This window comes from Choloepus didactylus, chromosome 10, assembly GCF_015220235.1.
Source record: "Choloepus didactylus isolate mChoDid1 chromosome 10, mChoDid1.pri, whole genome shotgun sequence".
In the NCBI taxonomy this organism is placed as follows: Eukaryota; Metazoa; Chordata; class Mammalia; order Pilosa; family Megalonychidae; genus Choloepus; species Choloepus didactylus.
This window is the reverse complement of record NC_051316.1, coordinates 54,373,136-54,399,544: the sequence shown is the minus strand read 5'-3', so window position 1 is coordinate 54,399,544 and position 26,409 is coordinate 54,373,136. Positions and strand designations below refer to the sequence as shown.

Here is a 26,409-nt window from a genome sequence, read left to right as displayed (position 1 = left end):
CCTGTGTGTGGGAGGGAAATGTTCCAGAGGAAATGACATACATTTAAATTAACAACAACAACAAAAAAGACTTTAATCTGTGTCTTAAGTAGGAAATTCATGAGTTGGCCATTTACCTCTGAGCAACAACACTTTATTAAGTATATAAGGTAGAGTCATTTTCAAAGTTTCAAATTTATGTGGTTGCTTCTTAGGCTGAAGAAGGTTTCCAGAAACTCACATTAAAAATATTTGAGGGCCTATTATATGCCAGGGACTATGCATCCCACCAGAATTAACCCAAGGGACACTGCCTGAATATTTTCATTTTACTTTGTTATGTTTTCTATATCAGATCAACTGGAGAATAATTTATTTAATTGATAACTTTTTCTCATATGTCAGGTGATGCTCTTTGAATAGCAATTGTCCTCTTTTGAAATATTGGTACCCTTAAGAATGTTAAGTTGACTGTTGGTTCTTCTTTCCTTATTGTGAATATTACTTTTAAAACAAATTCATTTAATCAGATTAGTTTCCTTTGAGAAGTCTTGTTAAAATACAGAGTTTACAAGAAATGTCTGTTAAAATACATACTCTTTATGTAAAATTTGTATGATACAGAAAAGAGAAAGTTTTAGCTTTGATGCCCTAGGAAGTGTTAAATGCTTTGAAAAGAAACATGGATAGCAATCATTGTAAGGAAATTCTAACCTCCCTGAGATCCTGAGGTAAAAGGTGATGCTGGATTTGTATTTGTTTGCACTACAGCACACAAAGTGGTGCCTACTAATAATAACAATAATAAATTAAACATTTTGGTGCTGGGTCAGGTACTAGGGCTACAGTAGTGAACAAAACCAACTGTTTCCCTGCCCTCCTGGAGTTTCCTCTATTAGGGGAGATAAGACAGTAAGCAAATAATCATGCATGTATCATTTATGGACAGTTATAAGTAGGAATGAGGCTGATGAAGAAGATGGAGGAGTGGAGTGACAAGGTAGTGTGGTCAGAAAAGGTGACACTTAAGATGCAACCTAGGGTTGCGAAGCAAGGGGGAAGAGAGCTCCTTCTGGGCAAAGGCCCTGGGATAAACAGAACTTGCGCTGTTCAGGGAAATGAGAAGGCCTGTGTGGCTGGAGCAGAGTGGGCAGTGAGGAGAGTGTAATGTGATGGGGTTGAAGATGGAATAGGGTAGAGGCCATGCTGAGCTGGGCCCTGGAGGTCATGGGAAGGAGCTTGGATTTTATTCAAACTGCAATGGGAAGCCAAAGAAGGGTTATAAATAATGTGGGATGTGACTTGGTTTTTGTTTATAAAAGGCCACTTTGACTGCCATATAGGAACAGATGGAGGGCACTAAGAAGGAAGTGATAGACCAGTAGAGAGTCTGCATTAGTTTAGACTCTTAATATAATGGTGGTGGTAGTGATTATAATGATGGCAGCAGCTACAATGTTTTGAGCATCTTCAGTGGGCCAGATGCTTTACATACATTATCACTAACTGTCACCATGATCCTGGAGTTTGGGTGTGATTTTCTCCATTTTAGAAATAAGGAAATAGAGGACAGATGGGTTAAGTGTCTTGCAAAAGTTTACCTAGCTAGTAAGTGGCAGAGCCAGAATCTGAAATTAAGTCCATCTGGTTTCAAAGTCAATGTTGTTTACTCCATGGAGAATATTAGCAAAATAGGGTGGAATTGAATTCCTAGACCTTAAATTCCATCTACTGCTTTGTCAAGTCTGCATATCATTGTGTGGGAAGAGGATCTATGAGGTTTTGGTGGGATCATACAAACCCATAGCTGGGCACTGGAAAAATCCTGGAAGAAGATGTGATTGAATCTTCTCTTTCTCTTCCAAAAGATGATTGTATCCAAAACCTGAGTCTCTGGGACCAGTCAGGCTGGTAACAGGAAAAGAAAATGAGGACTATGACTAAGCTTGCCATCACAATATGACCTCATCCTGGGAGGTTTTTCAGAGGAGCAGAAGAGAGAAGGTAGAAGAAGAGAGAGTGCTTACATCCATCCTCTGTTTCTCTGGGTGTAGTAGTTTCATTTTTTTTCTTGGAGAGATCACAATAAATGATGTGGGAGAAGAGGACATTGAAGTCTTGGAATAGGGTCCTCCTCATCCAAACAGAATCACCTCCTATTCCCCAATCTTCCACACTCTGAAGGTGCCCCCACTCCACTTACTTGGATCAGTGGAGAACACTTCCCTTATGGAAAAGAGACACTTTATAAAGAAATTTGGCAAATTTATGACTTAAGCCACACAAACCCCTTGTGAGAAGAGGGAAGGGACAGAATCTTTTATGGAATTTCTCAGGTAAATTACACTTAGCATTTGTAAAACCGTTCTATGTTTTTCCACTGTTTTACCATATACGGTCTTTTCCAATCAATTTTATACATTGATACCACCTGCCCTGTCAGCCTTTCTAGCCATGTGCAGCCCCTCTCTCTACATTGTCTACATTCTAGACCCAAATGACTGCTTACTGTTGCTAAACCCTTCATATACCTTTACACCTCTATGCCTTTGCTCAGGCTACTCTTCTTGCTAGAGATGCCTCTTCCATTTTGTCTAGGAAGCTTCCATTAATCCCTTGGGACCCAATTTAAATTCCCCTGCCTCTCTAACAACCCACAATCAAGCAGAATTTGCTTCCTCTCCTACTTCTTATCATATTCAACTCTGTTTTCCTATCTCCTCCACTAGGCTGCTAGCTCCTTGGCAGCAAGGATTGTACCTTAGTCATCTTTACCTTCCAAAAAATTGTCCACAGCAGGTGCTCAGTAAGTATTCTGTGATTTGGATCAGTCCTTGCAGAAACCCTACAAATTAGGCAGGGTAGGCATCACTCTTTGGACAAATGTGGGGACTCTTGCCCAAAACTCAAGGATCTACAGAGAGATGGAGCTGGAACTGTGGGTGGAGCTCTATGAAATTAGTGATATTTTACCACTTGGCCTATAAAAATGACAGTTTTATATGGTTCAACCTAGTAGAACCCAGGTCTTCTTGTTTTAGGGACAATGCTCTTTCTAAATCATTTACAGAAGCTGTCTTTCTCATTCTGGTTGGCATATGGTCCTGTGGTTTTAGTGTAATTGAAAATTCTGAATTATGCAGTTCCAAGTTCTTGTTTTATTTCCCTCCCTTATCCCTCCCTATGTCTTATACACTTTGAAGGCTCCAGCTGTGTGGTGGACCAAGTCTTAAATGATTTTTAAAGAAGTAGAGGTAGATTGACCTCACATTTCCAAGCTTCAACCCAGGATTTGCTCTCTCCCCTCAGGTCTATTCAGGCTTCTGGTCTCAGTTTCAAAGATGAGGAGGTTGCATAAAAGTCAGGGTCTTCCTATCCCTGTGATAGGCAGGGATATGTGTTCCTGTACAGGCTTCTCTTTCAGCCCCTCCTTTCCCCTCTCCCTGGGCCTGCTTTTTAGCAGTGGTTGTACCAGCCCCTTGCTCACCCAAAAGAAGACATACTTGGGAAATGCACAAGCTGTGCTTTGGCCTGTGCCCTCCTCCTTGTTACTAGCCTCACAGCAGATAGGATGAGGCAGCAAGGGGGGAATTAAGTAACAACAGAAATCCAGGTAAGCAATGGACTTGGCTACATTTCATTTTGGACAAAATTACAAATGAAAAGTAAGGGTAATATGCGGGACACTGTTATCGAGTTCCAACTTGGCGGGCCTGGGCCAGGGGAACTGATCAGCCCCTAGGAAAGGTAGTGGGGCACGGGTGGTAGCGCCCTCCACGGCCCCCCGGGCCTGAGAAAGTGGAGCCGAATGCAGGCCCCATTTCCTCATCCCAAAGTACAACCGTCAGGGGAAGCTTGCCGGAAAAAACCGCCCCCTTTACCTTGCCCGCCCACTCCCCGTTACCGGAGCAACTCCCGCCCCTTTTCAAACAACCTCCGCGCCCTCTCAGAACCAATCCAAACCTTTAACCTCTACAGCTACCCCGCCCTCTAAACCGCCCGATATAAGCTTGTACTCTCCCCTAATAAACTCTCTTGGCTTCTTCACCCTAAAAGAAACGTGTCCCGCCTGTTCCTTTTTCGCCGCCCTCCATACTTTGCATGCCACCGCCGGGGACCTGGCCAAGTCCCCCGCCTCGCCCTCGCCTCCGGGAAAGAGCCCCCGCCGCCGGTACCCTCCGAGCAGTCCTTAGAGCCTAGGATTTAGCAACCGGCCACCACCCCCCCCCAGACGAATCAACTACGACTGCAGTAATACAGTCTGCAGTGTCTTTTTTTTTTTTTTTAATGGATTCAGAAATCTCTCAGTGCTAGAAGAAAGCAATATATGGGAAAGAAACAACATGGAAGAAATAGGTCTTCAGTTTTACTTTAACTCAAGCTTAAGGTTGAGATAAGTTTTTCCTTATACTTTTAAAATTCTTTTAAGTAAAATTGGAAAGTAACATATAAGTTATGAATTTTTAAAAAATTTAAGCAATTTAGGAGTATGTAGAGTTAAAATTCTCTCTTTTTTTTAAGTAATTAGTCCTTACACAGTGTTTCCTATGTGGTAGGTACTATACAAAGTTTTTTTTTATATATTTTAACAAATTCAATCATCACAGTAAACTTGTGATACTATTAATTCCCCTCTTTTACAGACAAGGAAGCTCCCACAGCTAAAATCCAGGCAAACATTTACAGAATTCATGAGGTGTTTCAGGATAGGGATGGAGGAATCCAAGCTCTTGCATCCAGAACAGAAACTCAGTTTCCATACTGGGCTTCTGCTAAAAGTTTTCTGGATAGAAAAAATTTTGCTGCTAAGAAAAAAATAAAAAGTTTGAAAATATGGCTTTAGGTTCATGCCACTTGGATTATTTGACCCTATATAAACTGAGGCCCAGTTTATACACCACTAGTGGTGTTATGGCACCACAAAGCGTAATCATTTTATGGTGGGAGAAGCAAGTTTTAAAACTTTTTAAGGAGTGGAATCCTTTTCTGAAAAGGAATATTTCATAGAATCTAAATTTATGAAAAAAAGAGAAAAACAGCACTTTACTTCTGTTTCCAGCAGTAAGAGGATTAGTTACATGAACAACCTTCCTAACAAATACAACCAAAAAGCTGAAAGAAATATTTTTAAAAATCTTTTCAAACACATTGCTGAGCTGGTATGAAAGTTCAGAACATATAGTGTCCAAAACACTGGGAGGCAAGCAAACTTGGCTTTTTCCTGAAGTTATCTGTTAAATCCTTGAGACATGGTGGACAACTACATCATGTTCAGGGACAGGAGATAAAGCCCAGGATATGCCTAAAATGGGGATTCTAACAGGACAGTGCTGCCTAAGCCTGAACTACCAGAAGAGTTCAAAGTGCAGGGGTGATTGAGAAACAAACCCCACGTACAGAAGGAGACAACTAGGAAGATTGTTTGTCTCGACTCTGGCACTAGATGGAAGTAAAAGCATTACTCTGAGAATTCATTTCCTCAAGAAAAGTCAGCCTCCCACATGAGTTTGCAGTCTGAAATCATATTACCTGTGTGCTTCCGAAAACCCAAAATAGAGAATTAACTATAACGACGTTTAAGGTTAGTAGTGTCCTGAGGTAAATGAGAAAGGCAAATACAAATCTTAACTTGAGGAACTCAACTTCTACCCAAGTCACAAAGTATTCCCACAGGAAAAGTTCCAAAGCAAATGAGTAGTTCAGAATCAAAATTTATAAACACAAAAGAATAGTAGGTGCCATGGTGATAGCCTACAGAAGCAAGAGACAGCAGAAACCAACCTGTAAATGCTTCATGTATTAAAATGGGCAGAACAGATGTATAAAATAAATTATTTAAAAATGTCTAAATATATTTTCAAAAAGATTGAAGATATGAATATGGAAAGAGTAGATTTGAAAAAGAACCAAATAGAATATCTAAAAATGAAAAATATACAATTGAATTTAAAACTCAATGCATGGGTTAAATGGTAGGTTAGACACAGATGAAGAGAGCCAATGAAGTAGAAATATATCTGAAGATATTCTTTGGAATACAATAAAGAGACACATAGAGATGGAAAATATGAAAAAGAGAGTAAGAGACATGGAGGTCAGAATGATACAACCTATTGTGGAGTTTTAGAAAGAGAAGAGAGAATGGAGAAAAAACAATATTTGAAGATATAAAGGCTGAGAACTTTCCAGAATTGTTGAAAGACTCTAATTCTCAGCTCTAAGAATCAGTGAATCCCATGTAGAATTAAAAAAAAAAGAACTCCGTATATAGATTAATATCTCTAGATTGTAAAACCACAGAACATTAAAAAAACAGAAAATCTTAATGTCATTCATTGACAAATGAAACTATCTGGATGAGCAGAACGAGTTTTGCTTGAGTTTATGGATGGATATTCCTGCTTAGAGTAACTCCAGAATTTGAAATTTTATCAGATATTTGCAGAACCACTGAATTACTTCTTCAGTCCACTGATCCCCATTGAAAACTACAGAATTGGCCTAAAACTTCTCATTTTATAGATGAGAAAAATGGCACTTAGCTGGGGAAGGGTCTCACCTAAAGTCACACAGCTAGTAAGGGGAAACATGCGGTGCCAGGACAAGAAGTCAGGTCTCCTAGCTTGAGGAGTGGTAGTTGTGGCTGCTCTTTCCTCTGTATCCTGTTACTATTAGAGCAGAAATAAATGAAATTGAGAATAAAAAAAAAACTATAGAGAGAATTAACAAAACCAAATGTTGGTTCTTTGCAAATATCACTAAAATTGAGAAACCTTTAGGTAGACTGACAAAGAAAAAAAGAGAGAAGAAGCAAATAAATAACATCACTAATGAGAGGGGGATATTACTACTGACCCCACAGAAATAAAAGGATCATAAGAGGATACTATAAACAACTGTATGCCAACTAATTAGACAACTTAGATGAAAAGGACAAATTCCTACAAACACATGAACAAGTTACACTGACTCAAGAAAAAATAGAAGACCTCAACAGACCAGTTACAAGTAAAGAGACTGAATCAGTTATCAAAAATCTCTGAATAAAGAAAAGCCCAGGACCAGAGGGCTTCATAGGGGGAATTCTACCAATCTTTCTAAGAAGAATTAATATGAATCCTGCTCAAGCTCTTCTAGAACACTGAACAGGGGCGAATACTACCTAATTCATTTCATGAAGCCCATATCACCCTAATACAAAAGCCAGATAAAAATACTACAAGAAACGAAAATTACAGACCAAATTCTCTTATGAACATAGCTGCAAAAGTCCTCAACAAAATACTTGCAATTTGAATCCAACAGCATATTCCACAACAACTTCTCTAATAAAAAACTTTAAAACAAAAACAAAAACAACAACAAAATGCATGCTTTAAAGTTAAAGGAGATTCACAAAGCCCACCTATCAGAAGGGCTAAAATGAGAAATACAGAAAATACCATGTATTGGCAGGGTTGGAGGATATCTGGAATTTTTATATGGAGCTGAGGAGAGTGCTAATTGTGACAACCACCTTGGGGGATAATTTGGCAGTTTCCATAAACCTAAATCTATGCATACCTTTGACCCAGCAATTCTACTTGAAGGCATATACTTATTAGAAAGATACACATATGTTCACCAAAAGACATGTAAGGGAGTGCTCATAGCAGTCAAAGTTGAAAGCAAAACAAATGTCCATCTACATTATAATGGATAAATGAATTGCAGTTTATTCATTTAGAGGAATTCTAATCAATAATGAGAATAAACAAGCTACAACTATGTGTAACGACATGGATACATCTCACAAACCTCATGTTGAGTGAAAGACGCCAGATACAAAAGAGTATACAATGTATGAATTCATTTATGTATACTTCAAAAATAACTGGCAAATCTAATAGATGATATTAGAAAGCCTAATATAGGCATACCTCATTTTTTTTGTGCTTTGCAGATATTGCATTTTTTATAAATTGAAAGTTTGTGGCAACCCTGCATGGAGCAAGTCTATCTTTTTCCAGCAGCCTGTGTTCACTTCATATCTCTGTCACATTTTGGTAATTCCCCCAATGTTTCAAGCTTTTTCATTATTATTTTATCTGTTATGTTGATCTGTGACCTGTGATCTTTGATGTTACTATTGTAATTTTGAGGGGTGCCACAAACTGTGCCCATATAAGATGGTGAATTTAAACAATAAATGCAGTGTGTGTTCTGACTGCTCCATCGACTGACCATTACCCCACCTCTCTACCTTTCCTGAGGCCTCCCTATTCCCTAAGACACCAAAATATTGAAATTAGGCCAACTGATAACCCTACTATGACCTGTAAATGTTAAAGTGAAAGGAAGAGTCACATATCTCTCACTTTAAATCAAAAGCTAGAAATAATTAAGCTTAATGAGGAAGGCATGTTGAAAGCTGAGATCAACCAAAAGCTAAGCCTCTTGTACCAAACAGCCAAGTTGTGAATGCAAAGGAAAAATTCTTGAAGGAAATTTAAAGTGCTACTCCCGTGAACATATGAACGATAAGAAAGCAAAACAGTCTTATTACTAATATGGAGAAAGTTTTAGTGGTCTGGTTAGAAGATAAAACAGGCCACAACATTTCCTTAAGCCAAAGCCTAATCCAGAGCAAGGCTCTAACTCTCTTAAATTCTATGAAGGCTGGGAGGTGAGGAAGCCGCAGAAGAAAAGTTTGAAGCTAGTAGAGGTTGGTTTGTGAGGTTTAAGGAAAGAAGATTTCTCTGTAACATAAAAGTTCAAAGTGAAGCAGCATGGGCTGGTGTAGAAGCTGCAGCAAGTTATCCAGAAGATCTATCTAAACATTGTTGAAATGACAACAAAGGCTTTAGAATATTACATAAAATTAACTGATAAAGCAGCCTCAGGGTTTGAGAGGATTCTAATTTTGGGAAAAGTACTGTGGGTAAAAGGCTATCAAACAGCTTTGTATGCTCCAGAGAAATCTTTCATGAAAGGAAGAATCAATCTATGTGGCAAACTTCATTGTTGTCTTATTTTAAGAAATTACCACAGACACCCCAACCTTCAGCAGCCACCATCCTGATCAGTCAGCAGCCATCAACATCAAGGCAAGGCTCTCCACCAGCAAAAATATTACCACTCATGGAAGGTTCAGATGATGGTTGCCATTTTTTAGCAATAAAGTATTTTAAAATTAAAATCAGTATAGTGTAAACAACTTTTACATGCACTGGGGAACTGAAAAACCCTTGTGACTTACTTTACTGCGATAGTCTGGAACTGAACCTGCAATATCTCCAAGGTAAGCCTATAGTGGATAGAAGAGGGCATGAGGAGGTTGGTTCAGGTACTCTTCCATTTCTTTATATGGTCACATGAGTATGTTCACTTTGTGACAATTCATTAATCTGCACATTTAAGATTTGTGTAATTTTCTGTATGTATGTTATATATCCATAAAATTAACAATTTTTTTTTAAGTTAAAGAAAAGAGATACTCTTAGCAGCTTCTAAAATATGTGAATTCTATACTGTCAACTGTAGTGGTCAAAGTGACTCATTGACAGAATTAAATGAGCACTCCATTTCATGGTTAAACAAATTAAAGGAGCATCAACAACTATGTTTAAGTATGAATAGAGCTGACTGGGAAATGGTTAGATGGAGATGGACATAATTCCTCTCTTCCTTTAAAACAACAGAAGTGCTTCTGATATGCTTGATTAAAGACTAAGTTTTCTTTCCTGAAAGAATTGAAAATTAGTTTAAAGGAGATTTCTGAGGTGTTTTGTAGACTAAAGCAGAGTTTTTAGGATAACTTTCAAACAAGTTTGTTCTTCTCAGGTACGGGAAAGAAGTCCTAAGATGTAAAAATGATTGGAGTTCTACAGGAATCAGAAGATGTAGAGAAGTACAGGAGTTAGAGGATGCTTCTTAAATGACTAATCTTTTTCCTTCCCCAAAGAAGAAATTTAGATATGCAGAAGCATAAGCCATTCGTGTTGATCCTATTTCCATCTGCCAATGATGGGTCTAGGAGTGGGCATGTGACCCAGACCTACCAAGAGACATGAGGGGAGATCTGACAGGGCTCAGGGGGAAGATTTTTCTCCCTGAAAGAGAGAGGCATCCGAAAAAAAGGTGCTTTTTGACTTCCACTCCTTTGGCCCCTGTGAGGATGTGAAGTTTGGAGCTGGGCCAACCATCTTCTCCCATGAGGAGAGCTATTAGGACACTCTGAGGATGGCATAGCAGGAGGGTGGGAAGAGCCTGGGGCCTTGATGATGCTCTTCTTTGCACCAACTCTGAGACTTCTCAACTCTTCACTTTTTGTTAAATGAGCAACGAGTGTTTTCGTGTTTTAAGCTGTGTTCAATTTGGTATTTCATAATTGCAGCTAAAAGCATATCAAGTGATACAGATTCTCTTTGAATTTTTTTTAACTTAATGTAATCCATATTGGCTTATTCTAAATCCCAAAATGAAACAGCAAACAACTAATGTGTTCTTAATTGACTTAATAAAGTTAAATATGATTGTTTAAATATTTTAATCTTTAAATAATGTTATATATAAATAAAATTTTAGTATAATAAGGATATATAAGTTGATATATTAAAATGAAAAAAAGAATATCATAAAAGAGAGAAAAAATATAGTATATCAGAAAATAGAAAGGGTAAACTGAAATGCTTTTGTATTGGGACAAGATTTTGAAAACATATCTGAGGTGCTCTTTTAAAAAATAAATGCAGATTACCAATAATAGTACTAGACTTTTTATTCTTATAGAACTGTAAAACACCAATTGGGTTTGTTAACAAAAAAGTTTGTGTTTATAAATTTGCATTTAAAATTTATTATAAAAATCATATACATATAATTATATATTAAATCATTGTGGGTAGGCAAATTAGTGACAAAATTAATATGACTTGTTATGGCTTTGAAGATCAAATTGCAGTTAACATCCTATTCATAAAGTGAACTGTTAAGCAGACTTCCCCAGCCTCCAGTAACTAATGTAGCTACCAAGTTAACTGTCATTGAATAAAAATATAAACATTTTCAAAATTAAAAAAAAAATTATTTCAAGCTTAAACAACTGGAGTACAGTATAAATCAAATAGTTATATATCTATAACAGAATAAAATATTAAAAATAATTGTAAAAAATAATTTGGCTTATATTAGTACAATACATAAAGACTCAAGTAGGTATATAATAACGTAATGTTAGAACCACATTGAAATTGCCAATCTAAACTCATGAATACACATACACTCACACACACACACACACACACATTTCCTAGTTTTGTAACAACACTGCTTTAATGTTAATATGGAGATGAACTAATCTTTTGCATTCGAATAATATTCTCCATTTAAGAAATCAGGGCTCTTTCAAGAGTGGCTGATTTTAAGTTTCAGGTAGGAGAAATGCAAGGTGAGCCAAGAACAACTTTTTGCCTGAAGGTAGTAATACATTTTAAAAAATTCTGAGGTAGTTTTAAAAAAAAGAACAAATGAATCAATATAAAGAGGATTTCATGTGCCAAATTGTTGCAATTTGAGTCACAGGAACAAAGAATTATAGTTACGTTAAATCTGAAAATGACAATAGTAACTACAAAAACAATAAAATTATGAATCTGTAATGACGTTCAAAAAAGAAAAGCAATAAAAGTTATCTTCTGATCAAGACATTATTTCAGGTTGCTTTTATTAAAAATTACTCATATATATGTTAATAGTAAATATATTCTCATAATATGTGCAAGATTTTTCTCGTACAAAGACAGAGTTACTACTAGCATAGCTTTTATAGGATTTTCCTCCTTTGCTTGGGATATGCTTATTGAATCATAACAGAAACACTGTTATTATAGACCAAATTGTTAAAAGTTCTGTGAAGATTTTACATATTCCACAATACATTCATTGCCATATCACCCCAAGTTAACTGGTACAGTCCAAATCCAGAATGAGAGTCATCCCCATTCCCCATGTTGGTATTTAACTGGTATGCTGGATTTCTCATTTATTTCTGTTCATGCCATTCCAGCTGTTAAGCATTTTGAACATCATCCCTGGATAGAAATAAGATTTTCTACCACAAACTAATGACCACCCACTAACACACAGCACTGTGTATCAGATAATATTAAAAGTGATTATTGTAAGAAATTTAAAAATTAACAGTCTGGAAGTTTGCCTCTCACAGAATTGAGAGTTCCCGGCCATTGCCCCAAATAAACAAAGCCGCAATCCACACCCTGGATATTGACTTCCCTAAAAGCTTAACCAGAGCTGCCTTGTGCAAATGGTCAGAAAACACAACTCAAAGGTCTGAAAACTTGACCAAATACAGCCTTTGTCTTTCACCTTACCTACTTTGTGGGCTGCTCTAGCTGTTCTCCAAATTGCTGAATTCCTCATTATTATGTGGGATTATAAGTAGACTCATCCTTGGTTACCAGGTAGCTGGTTTGGGGGTGAAAACTACTAAAGTAGAAAGTCAGTGCTAAATACTTCTCTTCTTAAAGATAAGATTTAATTTAGTATACTCTTCTCCTCTGGACAGATATATGATCTCTTCTTGAGTGTACTCGATGCAGAGGAAAAGAAGTTTAATTGCTAACCCCTCTTTTGCCAAGAAGAGGCCCTTCGTATAATAGATGTAGTAGTTATTCGGATGAACTATATATATAGTTCTGTGAAGCTTTTACATATTCCACAATATGTTCATATATATAGTTCATATAACAATGAACTTCTGCTCTAGAAGTTACTAGTCACTGCACAGTCCACCTAGATAAGAGGGAGAGACAATGGCTCTAAACTGAGAGATAAGAGAGCATTTGCCCCAAGTGACTAAAAAAAATTGAATGCTGACAAATTATCTCATTTGTATAATTTTATGAATTAAGAAATACAAGGACTTAATATTTTCTTCCAATGGTAACATTACAATGCAAAAGACCTTAATGTTTCTAAACATTGAGTCTGCTGTCCTGGACCTCACAGCACTGAGTAGAAATCCTTCTGCTTGACACAATGAATGCTAATAATAATTGGACAGCTAGATTTAAGCACTACATGTTATGTCCTAGGCATGGAACAATCCAATCTTCCTTAGTAAAACAGCCTATACCCCATTTAATTAATAACAACATCAGATTTATTATATTTAACAACCACTACATAGTGAAAGTTGCAATTATGGTTTCATAAACCATATATGTCTCTTGAGTGAGTCAGTGAAGAAAAAATACGTGCTCTCTTCGATAAAACAATGCTATACATATGTTCATGTAATATGGAGCATATACAAGTCATAAAAATAGTCTAAAAATAAAAAAGAAGCTGAAAATTGTCCCCAAAATACATCAGAATGAATGTTGATACTTAAATTTACGGCTGGAACTTTTAAAGAAGATTAGAAAGAAATATTACTCAAGGAAACTTAACACTATTAATAATCATTTACAAATATGAAGCAGTTATACTGACTACTGATAGAGTGATCTTCAAACAGGGTTGTTAAAGAATATAGACAAATAAAACATAATATATGAATAAAAGATAATGGAAAGATAAAACATCAAAGTGAAAAAATTTTGGAACTAATAAATCCAGGTTTGAACAAAGTTCTTGTTTGGATGTAATAGGCCCAATGAAAGAACACTGGGGGAAAAGCACATAATCCCCATTTAAAAAGAAAATATGAACAGTTTAAAAAAGCATTTCTTTTAATCATTTGAAAACAATGAAATGAATGATTTTCTAAGAAAATATAAATGATCAAAATTGATTCAGGAAGAGACAGAAACCTAAACAGATGGACACTATGTAAGTAACTGAGAAACTTGACAAAGACCTATCCACATAATGGTGCTGAACCCAGAGCATATCCTATGAGAATCCTTCAAGTCTTCAAGAAAAAGATAATTTTGGTAGTACTAAAGTTGTTATAGAAAATAGAAAAAAGAAAAAAAGAAAAGAAAATCTCCTCAATTCTTTTAAAATGCCAGCATCTGCTTATACCAAAATAGGACAAGGCATATAAAAAAATATAGAGACAATCACACTTAAAATTATTGATATAAAGATACTTAACAAAATATTAGCAAATAAAATACAGCCTTACATTTAAAGATTCATACTACTTGGCTTTGTGGGGTTCATTCCTGGAAATCTATTAATAATAGTCACCATATAATAAGTCAAAGAGACAGAGGGGGAGAAAAGATGATCTACTTAGATTTCACTAAAACATTTGATAAAATTCAATATACATTACTGAGTGGGAAAAAAAATAACACAACCTATATTTGTTCCTATTTTTTGGGCATCTATAAAGATAAACCAACAGAGGTATCCCCATTAAAGTTAAGATGAAGGCCAGAACAGGCCTCTTAGTGAGGTTTATTCTGAAAAGTGCTAGCCTAAGCAGTAGGACACAAGCCTGACATAAGAGATACAAATACGGGAGTGGAGAGAACAAAATTATTTGCAGATGGTATAATCATATACCTAAAAATCTAAAGAGAATCAACAGAATACCCATTAAAACATAAGAAAGTATAATGAAGTAGCCAGTTTAAAGATCAATTGATTTTTTTTTAATCATCATTTTATTGAGATATATTCACATACCACGCAGTCATACAAAACAAATTGTACTTTCGATTGTTTACAGTACCATTACATAGTTGTACATTCATCACCTACATCAATCCCTGACACCTTCATTAGCACACACACAAAAATAACAAGAATAATAATTAGAGTGAAAAAGAGCAATTGAAGTAAAAAAGAACACTGGGTACCTTTGTCTGTTTGTTTCCTTCCCCTACTTTTCTACACATCCATCCATAAACTAGACAAAGTGGAGTGTGGTCCTTATGGCTTTCCCAATCCCATTGTCACCCCTCATAAGCTACATTTTTATACAACTGTCTTCGAGATTCATGGGTTCTGGGTTGTAGTTTGATAGTTTCAGGTATCCACCACCAGCTACCCCAATTCTTTAGAACCTAAAAAGGGTTGTCTAAAGTGTGTGTAAGAGTGCCCACCAGAGTGACCTCTTGGCTCGTTTAGGAATCTCTCTGCCACTGAAGCTTATTTCATTTCCTTTCACATCCCCCTTTTGGTCAAGAAGATGTTCTCTGTCCCACGATGCCAGGTCTACATTCCTCCCCGGGAGTCATATTCCACGTTGCCAGTGAGATTCACTCCCCTGGGTGTCTGATCCCACGTAGGGGGGAGGGCAGTGATTTCACCTTTCAAGTTGGCTTAGCCAGAGAGAGAGGGCCACATCTGAGCAACAAAGAGGCATTCAGGAGGAGACTCTTAGGCACAAATATAGGGAGGCCTAGCCTCTCCTTTGCAGCAACCGTCTTCCCAAGGGCAAAACTTATGGTAGAGGGCTCAACCCATCAAACCACCAGTCCCCTATGTCTGTGGTCATGTTAGCAACCATGGAGGTGGGGTAGGCCAATACCCCTGCATTCTCCACAGGCTCCTCAAGGGGGCACTACATCTTTTTTTTTTTCCCTTGTTTTTCTTTCTTTTTTTTTTTTTTTAACTTTCCCTTCTTTTTTAAATCAACTGTATGAAAAAAAAAGTTAAAAAGAAAACAAACATACAATAAAAGAACATTTCAAAGAGACCATAACAAGGGGGTAAGAAAAAGACAACTAACCTAAGGTAACTGCTTAACTTCCAACATGTTCCTACTTTACCCCAAGAAAGTTACATAATATAGCTACATTTCTGTGAACTTGTTCCTACTATATCCATCAGAAATTAACAGACCATAGTCATTTCTGGGCATCCCCAGAACGTTAGCTTATCTGTTCTTCTTGTATTATTGTTCCTCCTTCCTTAATTGCTCTCTACTGCTAGTTCCCCTACATTCTACATTATAAACCATTTGTTTTACATTTTTCAAAGTTCACATTAGTGGTAGCATATAATATTTCTCTTTTTGTGCCTGGCTTATTTCGCTCAGCATTATGTCTTCAAGGTTCATCCATGTTGTCATATGTTTCACCAGATCGTTCCTTCTTACTGCCGCGTAGTATTCCATCGTGTCAATTGATTTTTAAAAGACAAACCATTTAAGGGATAATAAGGGTGATAATGCAATAGGAAAAAAGAAAAAACAACTATTTACCAGAGCCCTAAAATAACTAGACTAAATATAAAAATATATAAAATTATATGAAGTAAACAACAACAGCAACAAAAAGCAGCATTTCTTAACTGCCATTTATAGTGTCAGCAGACTAAGAAATTAGAGCTGTTGAGATTTGAGCACAGCAGACACTCAAAGCTATGAAGTTCTGTCAAACTCTTCAAGGAAATATTGAACCTTTGCTTGGAACGCCAAGGGAAGTAATGAGCAAAACATTCTTAGGATTGCAAAAAATCTCAGATGCATGAATATTTCCAGGGAAAAGTTCTGACAGTCATTCCATTTATGGAGTATTCATACTGAAGGGTAATTGGATGAAGACTGGTGTGCTGATTAAAAACAAAGTACCCGGCCAAGTTTTTGGGTGAACCCTCCTGGTTCTGGTAATAGCTGTGTGAAAGGCAAAAGAAAGTTGCTTATGAGAATGGTGGCTGGCAGGATCCTTTCTCTCAGGAATGTCATCGTAAAGAAAGTAAGTGAGAGGTTTTAATGCCATGTCACTAATACTTTCATAGTTGAAAATGATGGAAACTTTGAATAGAAAATAGCTTTACAAACAGGGTTAGAGACATAGTTTGGAATCATTCTTTCTTCTTAGTTCTTTTTTCTTAATAGGACTTGAACCAGAGTTTTAATCTCTGCTCTGGAATTTACCAGATTTGTGATTTGAGGTTAGTACAATCTTTCCAAAACACTTTTGCAATTTCATAAATGGAGAAAATAATACTTATCTCACAGAGGTTCTGTGAGGATTAAACAGGATAATGTAGGATAAATATCTTGCATTTATTATATATTCAGTGATTAATAAGTTAATTTAAATAACTGTTCTAACTTGCTTTACATATATATGCTATATATATATAAAACAACACCACCTCTTTTGGGTAGGTTTTTATCGTTGTTCTTTGTGGGGGATTTTGTTGTTTGTTTGTTTGTTTACATTTACACTAGAGAAAAAAATTCGGGCTTAGGAAAATTAAGTAAAATCCCAAAACCACAAAGCTAGTCAATGACAGTTGATGGATTTGAGGCCTGTCTGCCTTCAAACTCTGTGTTTTTTACTATTATCCTGTATTACACTCTTTTTTTTAAAATTAACTTTATTTATCAGAAAATAAAAACAAATAAAAAAATTTCCAGATAAAATAAAACAAAGCAACAGGAAAAAGAAACATCCTGAAATAACTTCATTGCCTCCAATATGCTCCTACCATACCACAAAAAAATTAACAAACCATAGTCATTCCTGAACATTCCCATATCATTAAGATTACCTTCAATATCTTATCTGTTCTTATTAGATTATTGTTCCCTCTTCACTAACTACTATCTATCTCTAGGTCCCCTATAGTCTACAATAAGAATTCTCATTAGTGGCAACATACAAGGTTTCTCCTTTTGTGTCTGACTTATTTCACTCAACATTATGTCCTCAAGGTTCACCCATGTTGTTATATGCTTCACGACCTTGTTCCTTCTCACTGCTGCATAGTATTCCATCGTATGTATAGATCACATTTTGTTTATCCACTCACCTGATGTAGGACATTTAGGTTGTTTCAATATTTTGGCAATTGTGAACAATGCCGCTACGAACATCAGTGTGCAAATATCTGTTTGTGTCACTGCTTTCAGGTCCTCTGGGTAGATAACCGAGATGTGAACTTTCTGGATCGTAGGGTAACTCAATACCTAGTTTTCTAAGGAACTGCCAAACTGTCTTTCAGAGTGGCTGTACCATTATACAGTCCCACCAGCAACGAATAAGAGTTCCAATTTCTCCACATCCTCTCCAGATTTGTAGTTTCCTGTTTGTTTAATGGCAGCCATTCTTATTGGTGTGAGATGATACCTCATTGTGGTCTTGATTTGCATCTCCCTAATAGTTAGCGAAGATGAACATTTTTTTCATGTGTTTTTTAGCCATTTGTATTTCCTCTTTGGAGAAATGTCTTTTCCTATCTTTTGCCCATTTTATAATTGGGCTATTTACACTGTTGTCATTGAGTTGTAAGATTTCTTTACATGTACAAGATATCAGTCTCTTATCAGATAGTTTCCAAATATTTTCTCCCATTGAGTTGACTACCTCTTCAGCTTTTTGACAAATTCCTTTCAGGCACAGATGCTTTTGCTTTTGAGGAGTTCCCATTTATCTGTTCTTTCTTTCGTTGCTTGTGCTTTGGGTATAAGATCTAAGAAGCGACCTCCTAATACTAGGTCTGGAAGATATTTTCCTACATTATCTTCTAGAACCTTTATGGTGCAGTCTCTTATATTAAGATCCTTGATCCATGCTGAATTAATGGGTGTGAGGTAGGGGTCCTCTTTCATTCTTTCAGATATAGATATCCAATTCTCCCTGCCCCATTTGTTGAAGAGGCTGTTATGTCCCAGTTCACTGGATTTGGGGGGCCTTATCAAAAATCAGTCCACCATCGATGAGGGGGTCTATTTCTGAATTCTCAATTTGATTCCATTGATCAATATGTCTATCTATGTACCAATATCATGCTGTTTTGACTACTGTGGCTTTATACTAGGCTTCAGAGTTAGGCAGTGTAAGTCTTCGCCCTTTGTTTTTCTTTTTTAGAATATTTTTTAGCAATTCAAGGCATCTTTCCCTTCCAAATAAATTTGATGACTAACTTTTCCAAGTCTGAAAAGTAGGTTGTTGGAATTTTGATGGGAATTGCATTAAATCTATAGATCAATTTGGGTAGAATTGACATCTGAACTACTTTAGCCTTCCTATCTATGAACACGGACTATCTCTCCATCTCTTTAGGTCATCTTCTATTTCCTTTAGTAGAGTTATGTAATTTTCTATGTATAGGTCTTTTACATCCTTGGTTAAGTTTATTCCTAGGTACTTAATTTTTTTAGTTTCTATTGAGAATGGAATCTTTTTCTTGTTTCTTCAGTTATGTCATTTCTACTGTATAGAAACATTACTGACTTATGTGTACTAATCTTATATCCCGCCACTTTGCTGAATATGTTTATTAGCTCAGGTAGGTGTGTCATTGATTTCTCAGGGTTTTCCAAGTATAAGATCATATCATCTGCAATTAATGAGAGTTTTGCGTCTTCCTTTACAATTTGGATGCTGTTTATTTCTTTTTCTTGCCAATTTGCTCTGGCTACAACTTCTAGCACAATATTAAATAATAGTGGTGACAGCAGACATCCTTGTCTCATTACTGATTTTAGAGGGAAAACTTTCAGTCTCTCACCATTGAGTACTATGCTGGCTGTGGGTTTTTCATATATGCTCTTTATCATGTTGAGGAAGTTTCCATCTATTCCTAAATTTTGAGGTGTTTTATCGTAAAAGGATGTTGGATTTTGTTGAATGCTTTTTAAGCATCTATTGAGATGATCATTTGATTTTTCCCTTCTGATTTGTTAATGTGTTTTATTATGTTGATTGATCTTCTTATGGTGAACCACCCTTGCATACCTGGGATGAACCCCACTTGGTCAGGGTGTATAATTTTTTAATATGTCTTTGAATTTGATTTGCAAGTACTTTGTTGAGAATTTTTGCATCTTTATTCATTAGAGAAATTGGCCTGTAGTTTTCCTTTCTTGTAATATCCTTATCTGGTTTTGGTATTAGAGCAATGTTGACTTCATAAAATGAGTTAGGCATTGTTCCATTTTCTTCAATTTTTTGGAAGAGTTTAAGTAGGAATGGTGTCAGTTCTTTTTGGAAAGTTTGGTAGAATTCCTCTGTAAAGCCATCTGGTCCTGGGGTTTTATTTGTAGGAAGCTGTTTGATAACTGGTTGGATCTCTTTACTTGTGATTGGTTTGTTGAGTTCCTCTATTTCTTCTCTATTCAGTCCAGGTTGTTCATGTTTCCAGGAAATTACCCATTTCCTCTAAATTATTATTGCTAGCATAGAGTTGTTCATAGTATCCACATTTTTTATTTTTTATTTCTTCAGGATCCATAGTAATATCCCCCCTCTTGTTTATTATTTTGTTTATTTGGGTCCTCTCCCTTTTTGACTTTGTCAATCTTGCTAAAGGTTTGTCAATCTTGCTGACCTTCAAGAACCAACTTTCGGTTTTATTTATTCTATATGTTTTTTTCTTTTCTGTATCATTTATTTCTGCCTTAATCCTTGTTATTTCTTTTCTTCTACTTGTTTTAGGATTAGTTTGCTGATCATTTTCTAGCTTCTTCAGTTGTTCCATTTAGAGCTATAAATTTCCCTCTCAATACTGCTTTGCTGCATCCCATAAAATTTGAATTCTCATTTTTATTTGTGTTCTCATTTTTATTTGTCTCTAGATATTTAGCAATTTCTCCTGCAATTTCTTCTTTGACCCACTGATTGTTCAGGGGTGTGTTGTTTAACCTTCAGATATTTGTGAGTGTTCTGGTTCTTTGATAGTTATTAACTTCTAGTTATATTCCATTGTGGTCAGAGAATGTGTTTTGAATAATTTTAATCTTTTTAAATTTCTTGAGGCTTGTTTTATGCCCCAGCATATGATGATCTATCCTGGAGAAAGGTCCATGAGCACTAGAGAAGAATATATATTCTGGTAATTTGGGATGTAGTATTCTCTCTCTCTCTCTCTTTCTTTCTTTCTTTTCTTTCTTTCTTTCTTTCTTTATCTATCTATCTATCTATCATCTGTTAAATCTAATTCACTTGTCACATTGTTCAAGTTTTCAATTTCCTTATTGGTCTTCTGTCTAGATGATCTATCTATAGGAGAGAGTGTCATATTGAAGTCTCCCATGATTTTTGTGGAAAAATCTATTGCTTCTTTCAGTTTTGCCAATATTTGTCTCATATACTTTGGAGTGCCTTGATTGGGTGCATAAACATTTATGATTGTTATTTCTTCTTTTTTTTTCAAATGCAATTTTATTGAGATATAGTCACATAACATACAATCCTCCAAAGTGTACAGTTTTTCATAGTATCATCATATAGTTGTGCATTCATCACAGTCAATCTTTGAACATTTTCATTAGTCCAAAAAATAAAATGAAAATTAAAATAAAAAAGAACATCCCAAACATTTCATTCCCCTCCTCCCCCATTGTTCATTTACTTTTTTTTAACACTCATTCATTGTTTTTTCAACTTCAGAAAAAATTTAAAAAACAAACAATAAAAAACATTTCATACAAAAGCAAAACAAAGGAATAATAAAAAAACAAATAATCTAAAATAACTACATTGCTGCCAACTGTTATTTCTTCTTGGTGAATTGTCCATTTTATTAGTATATAGTGTCCTTCTTTGTCTCTTATAACATCCTTGGATTTACAGTCTATTTTATCTGAAATTAGTATTGCTACCCCTGCTTTCTTTTGGCTATAGCTTGCATGGAATATTTTTTTCCATCCTTTCAATTACTTTGTGTCACTAGATCTGAGATGAGTCTCTTGTAAACAGCATATTGATGGCTCATATTTTTAAATCTGTTCTGCCAATCTGTATCTTTTAATTGGGGAGTTTAATCCATTCACATTGAACATTATTACTGTGAAGTCTGTTCTTGTATCAGCCATCTTATCCTTTGGTTTTTATTTGTCAGATCTATTTTTACTCCCTCTCTCTTTGTTTCCTTTAAGGTACCCTTACTAAGACTCTTCAGTTCTGTATCCTTCTCCAGACCTCTCTCTCCTTCCTTTTTTTTTCGGTCAGTAGAGCTCCCCCTTAGTAGTTCTTGTATGGCAGGTCTCTTGTTAACAAATTCTCTAAGCATTTGTTTATCTGTGCAAATTTTATGCTCTCCTTCAATTTTGAAGGAGAGCTTTGCTGGATAAAGAATTCTTGGTTGGCAATTTTTCTCTTTCAGAATTTTAAGTATATCATACCACTGTCTTCTTGCCTCCATGGTGCCCACTGAATAATCAATCCTCAATCTTATATTGTTTCTTTTTTATGTGGTAAATTGCTCCTCTCTTGCTGCTTTCAGAACTTTGTCCTTCTCTTCAGCATCTGACAAGCTGATCAGGATATGTCTCAGAGTAGATTTATTTGGATTTGTTCTACTTGGAGTTCATTGGGCATCTTTGATTTCCATATTTATATCACTTAGAAGGGTTGGGAAATTTTCCTCAATAATGTCTTTGAATATTCTTCCTAGCCCTTTACTCTTCTCTTCTCCTTCTGGAACACCAATAATTCTTATATTTGTACACTTCATATTGTCCATAATTTCCCTGAGATCCATTTCAAATTTTTTTATTTTTTTCACCATTCACGCTTTTGTGCTTTTGCTTTCCATTACCCTACCTTTGAGTTCACTAATTCAGTCCTCTAGTGTTATGTGTATCAAGAATATGTGTTATGTGCTCCAAGATAGCAGACTAGGAGAGACAGAGCAGGATTCTCTTCCATGAAAAACACTAAATAAAGGACAGAACGTGCTCCAGAACAGCAGTTCCAGGGTTGCACCACCTGAGCAGGGACTTCTACAGCCACAGTAAGTGCCTACTTGGAGAAACTGAGAGGTAGTTTTCAAGATGGGTGAGTGTCCAGCCTGGAACACCGCTGTGGAGTGGGTGGCTGGAACTGGAGCCAGCTGATGGTGTGGAAGGAAGCCTTCCACACCCCTGGCACCCTCCGAAGTACTAGGCACAGGGGATAACCCTTCACATACCCATGGCCGAGAGCTTCCATGTCAGGGACTGGTGGTTCAAGTGGGCATACGATCATGGAAGTGGTGGTGTTCCACGCCCAGTGCAGCCGTCTTTGCAGTTGCTTGGGAGACAGCCTTGCACGGCACCAGGGCCTTTTGCGGCACCAGGGCCACGACTTTGTGGTTGTCTGGAAGATAGCCGTTTGCAGCTCTAGGGACAGGACTTTGTAGTTGGCTGGGAGATAACTTTTTATAGCCCAGCAGCTGGGAGTTTCCTTGAGGGAACTCAGGATTTGGCGTGCTTGTGTCAGTGTATACTCTTCCTCTACCGAGGTCCGTGGTGCACACAGCATAGAGACAGGGGTGCCGCATGGAAGAGCCAGGAGTCCTCCCCAAATCCCAGGGACTCATGAGCATACAGCACACAGAGACTGTGGGGCATTTGAGCTGGAAGTTGAGACATGAGCTCTGCAGCCCCAGGAAAGTCTGGGACCACTGTGACCTGGAGCGGACTCTGCCAAACTGCATAGGGCTCATCCCCCTCCCCCAGCTATAGGACTGACAGTCCCCAGTGCACACGGAAAATTGGTGCACTGATTGGACCCCAATATGATTTGGACTCCCACTCGGTACATAAAGGAAGTTGAGAACTGACTTAAGGGTAAAAGGTGGCTCAGGAGTGCCATCTGATGGTAAATCAGGTCATGAAAGTGCACTCCACCAAGCTGTAGCTCTGACAAATTATAGATAAATGCTTAAAAAAATCCTGCATACTCTAAAAGAACCCTATCAAGATAAGCAAATGTCAAGAGACCAAAAACAACAGAAAATTACAAAGCATATGAAGAAACCAGAAGATATGGATAACCCAAATATCCAAATGAAAAACCCAGAAGAGACATAGAACCTGGAGCAATTATTCCAGAAGTACTCACAAACGTTACTATGGCTCAGGATATAAAGGACATGAGGAAAACCCTAGGAGGGCATAAAGAAGAATTTGCAAGAGTAAATTTAAAAAAATAGTGGATCCTATGGAAATGAAAGATATTGTTGATCAAATTAAAAATATTCTTGTATTACACTCTTAACTAAACGAAATGAAACAGAACAAAATAAAAAACCTTCACAGGTATAACCTGATATACCAACATGTGTGGGAGTCTGCTATTAGGAGGAAGTACCTCAAATTCATCACTCCATTACCTCCCCTCACCACACACACACACACACCCCACACTTAAATTTTGCCTGTCTTTATAAGTTCCTTTTGCATGCAGATGTCAGCACTAGAGAACCCAGAGAGAAACCAAAAAGAGATCAAAGGCTCTTCCTTGATTTCCTGAAGTTCTTGAGCCAAGCATCATTATGTTGTTGGTGGGGGTGAAATTAAGGTTTCTCTTAGCTGTCCAGGGAGATTATTTTTGGTCTTAATGCTTCTAAATGTCCTAGCTGCAAACTGAAATATAAGGAAGGGGAATTCTGACTGTCACTCTTGATTCCCATCATGTTTGCCAAAATCTCAACTTATTGAATGAAAGACACATTGATTTTGGCATAGCCATACGCAAATCTTCAAAAAGACCTCATGCTATCAGATTCACTGGCATAAATATTCCCAGATGTATGTATGTTTCTTCCCCCAGTGCTACCCCCTTTGCAGTACTTCCCTGTAATAATTTAATTCCACATCCAGATCTCCAAAAAAGACCTCATGCTATAAGAATTACAGGCATAAATATTCCTATATATATTTTTCCCTCCCCCACCCCTCTGCAGTATTTCCCTGCAATGATTTAATTCTTCCATGGAGGAGAACTTTTGACAACTGAAGCACAGACACATTTCATGAAGTTGGTTGCAAGCTCTGTTCCTTTAACCCTCTGCAGAACTGGGCCAGGAACAGCAGCTTTGATTTCTCAATTCCTTCCCTTACTTTCAGCCCTGACTATCTCAACCTCTAAGTGAAAATTCCCCTCAGAATTATTCCCTCTCTACAAACAGGAAAGAGAAAGAGGTACACTCAGACTGCAAATATTGTAAGCAAAGCAGTGATGGGAAAGAGAGAAATATCTAGGTCAAAATGTTGCTGAAAAACAACATATTGCTGAAAAACAATATGCTGAGAAAATGAATTATATAACCCTAAGCAAGGATTGGTAAGAAATCCAGGATCCTTTCTGAGAAGAATGGAGAAAATGTGAAATTTGAGCTTTAGAGGGTGGTGCTTGTGCTCAGAATTCTTAACTGTTTAAGAACATTACCCAATTGAATGATTCAGTTCATGCACCCCAAATTTTGGGAAATAGAGGTCTCTGAAATTTTCTGAACACAGAGCTGAGGCTTTTCATAGAAGAAATCAAAAGAGGAGCATCAAATATCTAAAAGATAAATGGGAGAAACAATGGGTAGGGACGCTGGAGACAGCATAGGACCATGGTGGAATATAGAGGAAGGTTCGAGCTAGAGACCACCTGGGCTGATGAGGGAGTGAGAGTCAGTGGAGCCAGCCACACCTTGCCCTGGGCACTCTACTCGTGTGTCTCCAAAGACCTCCTGAATACAACTGTGTGCAACCACAATACATACTTCTGGATTTTGTGATATTTTCTTTATTAAAAAGGAATTTTGGTCCATACAAAAGGAGATGTTTCTGGGGACCTGTTTTCATGAGGAAAGATAAGGCAAAGCAAGTGTGAGGAGGAAAAATTGCCAGGAGTCCAACAGCAAGGAAGAAAAGAGAAGAAAACAATATTCAAAGGAAAGTCTTTAAATGAAGAAGGGTAGCAAAAGTAATTAGTTTTTTTACTTTACTCTTTTAGGATGTAAATTCCTTATTTTTTCTCAAACCTTTTTTAGAGGGGGTGGCCCATCTCAGTTCTTCTAAATTTCTCCCCTTTCCTGAACCACTTGAAAGAATCACAAGCATTGTTGGATAAGTATTGGATAAACATTAGGCATATTGAAATAGAATTATCAACTTGTTTTATGAAGTTTCATGTGGGGGGGGGGACAAGAGAACATTTACTATAAACACTATTACAATCTATTGTAGCCATCCATTAATAATTTTACAAATCACCCAGAGGAAAGCAAAGTGAAATTATAACTTAATAGTAACTATTACCATCAACTTTTACTACTATTAGCAATAATAATAATGAATTGATCTAATCTTTTATTTTATGCAAGAGAAAACAGTTCTTATGGTTCCCAAGATCTTACTTCGCAAAATTCAACTAAAAATCTCCTAGAATATTGGTTTCATTCTTACCTTGTAATCTTGCTTTGATTTCTCTCCTGTACAGCTGCAGCTCTGTGTTGAGAGAGCCTGCTGACTCTATTTATTACCCAAAATGTGGCAGAGAACCAAATTGCTTTAGAAGGGAGATCTGGGCGGGTGCGTTTTTAGCAACTTTTCCAATTATTTAAAGAGCCAATAAAGTTACAACCCTGTCAACATCTGAGATTCACTGCTTTCTGCCTTTTCCCCTGTCTCTGCATTAAATTTTAAGCCAGTGGATTATGGATTTTATGTTCTGTGTTTCTTTTCCATCCAACTCACATCAGAATTATTTCACATGCACCCCCCTCTTCAGCTCACAACCCATCCTCTGTTCCCACACT

At 36.8% G+C, this 26,409-nt stretch overlaps 1 protein-coding gene across 5 annotated transcripts in view; it reads right to left on the bottom strand.

The window, feature by feature from the left end:
* Window positions 1–26,409, bottom strand: part of IL33 (interleukin 33) — a 198,955-nt gene that overhangs the window by 28,543 nt on the left and 144,003 nt on the right. Inside the window, exons 1-2 of one of the 5 annotated variants that reach the window (XM_037797771.1) lie at window positions 26,057–26,076; window positions 9,218–9,265 (exon numbers count right to left, since the gene is read on the bottom strand). The exons of 2 other annotated variants lie outside the window; for them this stretch is intronic. The gene's annotated coding sequence lies outside the window, so the exon portion shown is untranslated. Of the gene's footprint in view, window positions 1–1,780; window positions 1,804–9,217; window positions 9,266–26,056; window positions 26,204–26,409 lie in introns of those variants that run through there. 2 more of the 5 variants (XM_037797768.1, XM_037797773.1) reach the window with 2 other exon arrangements.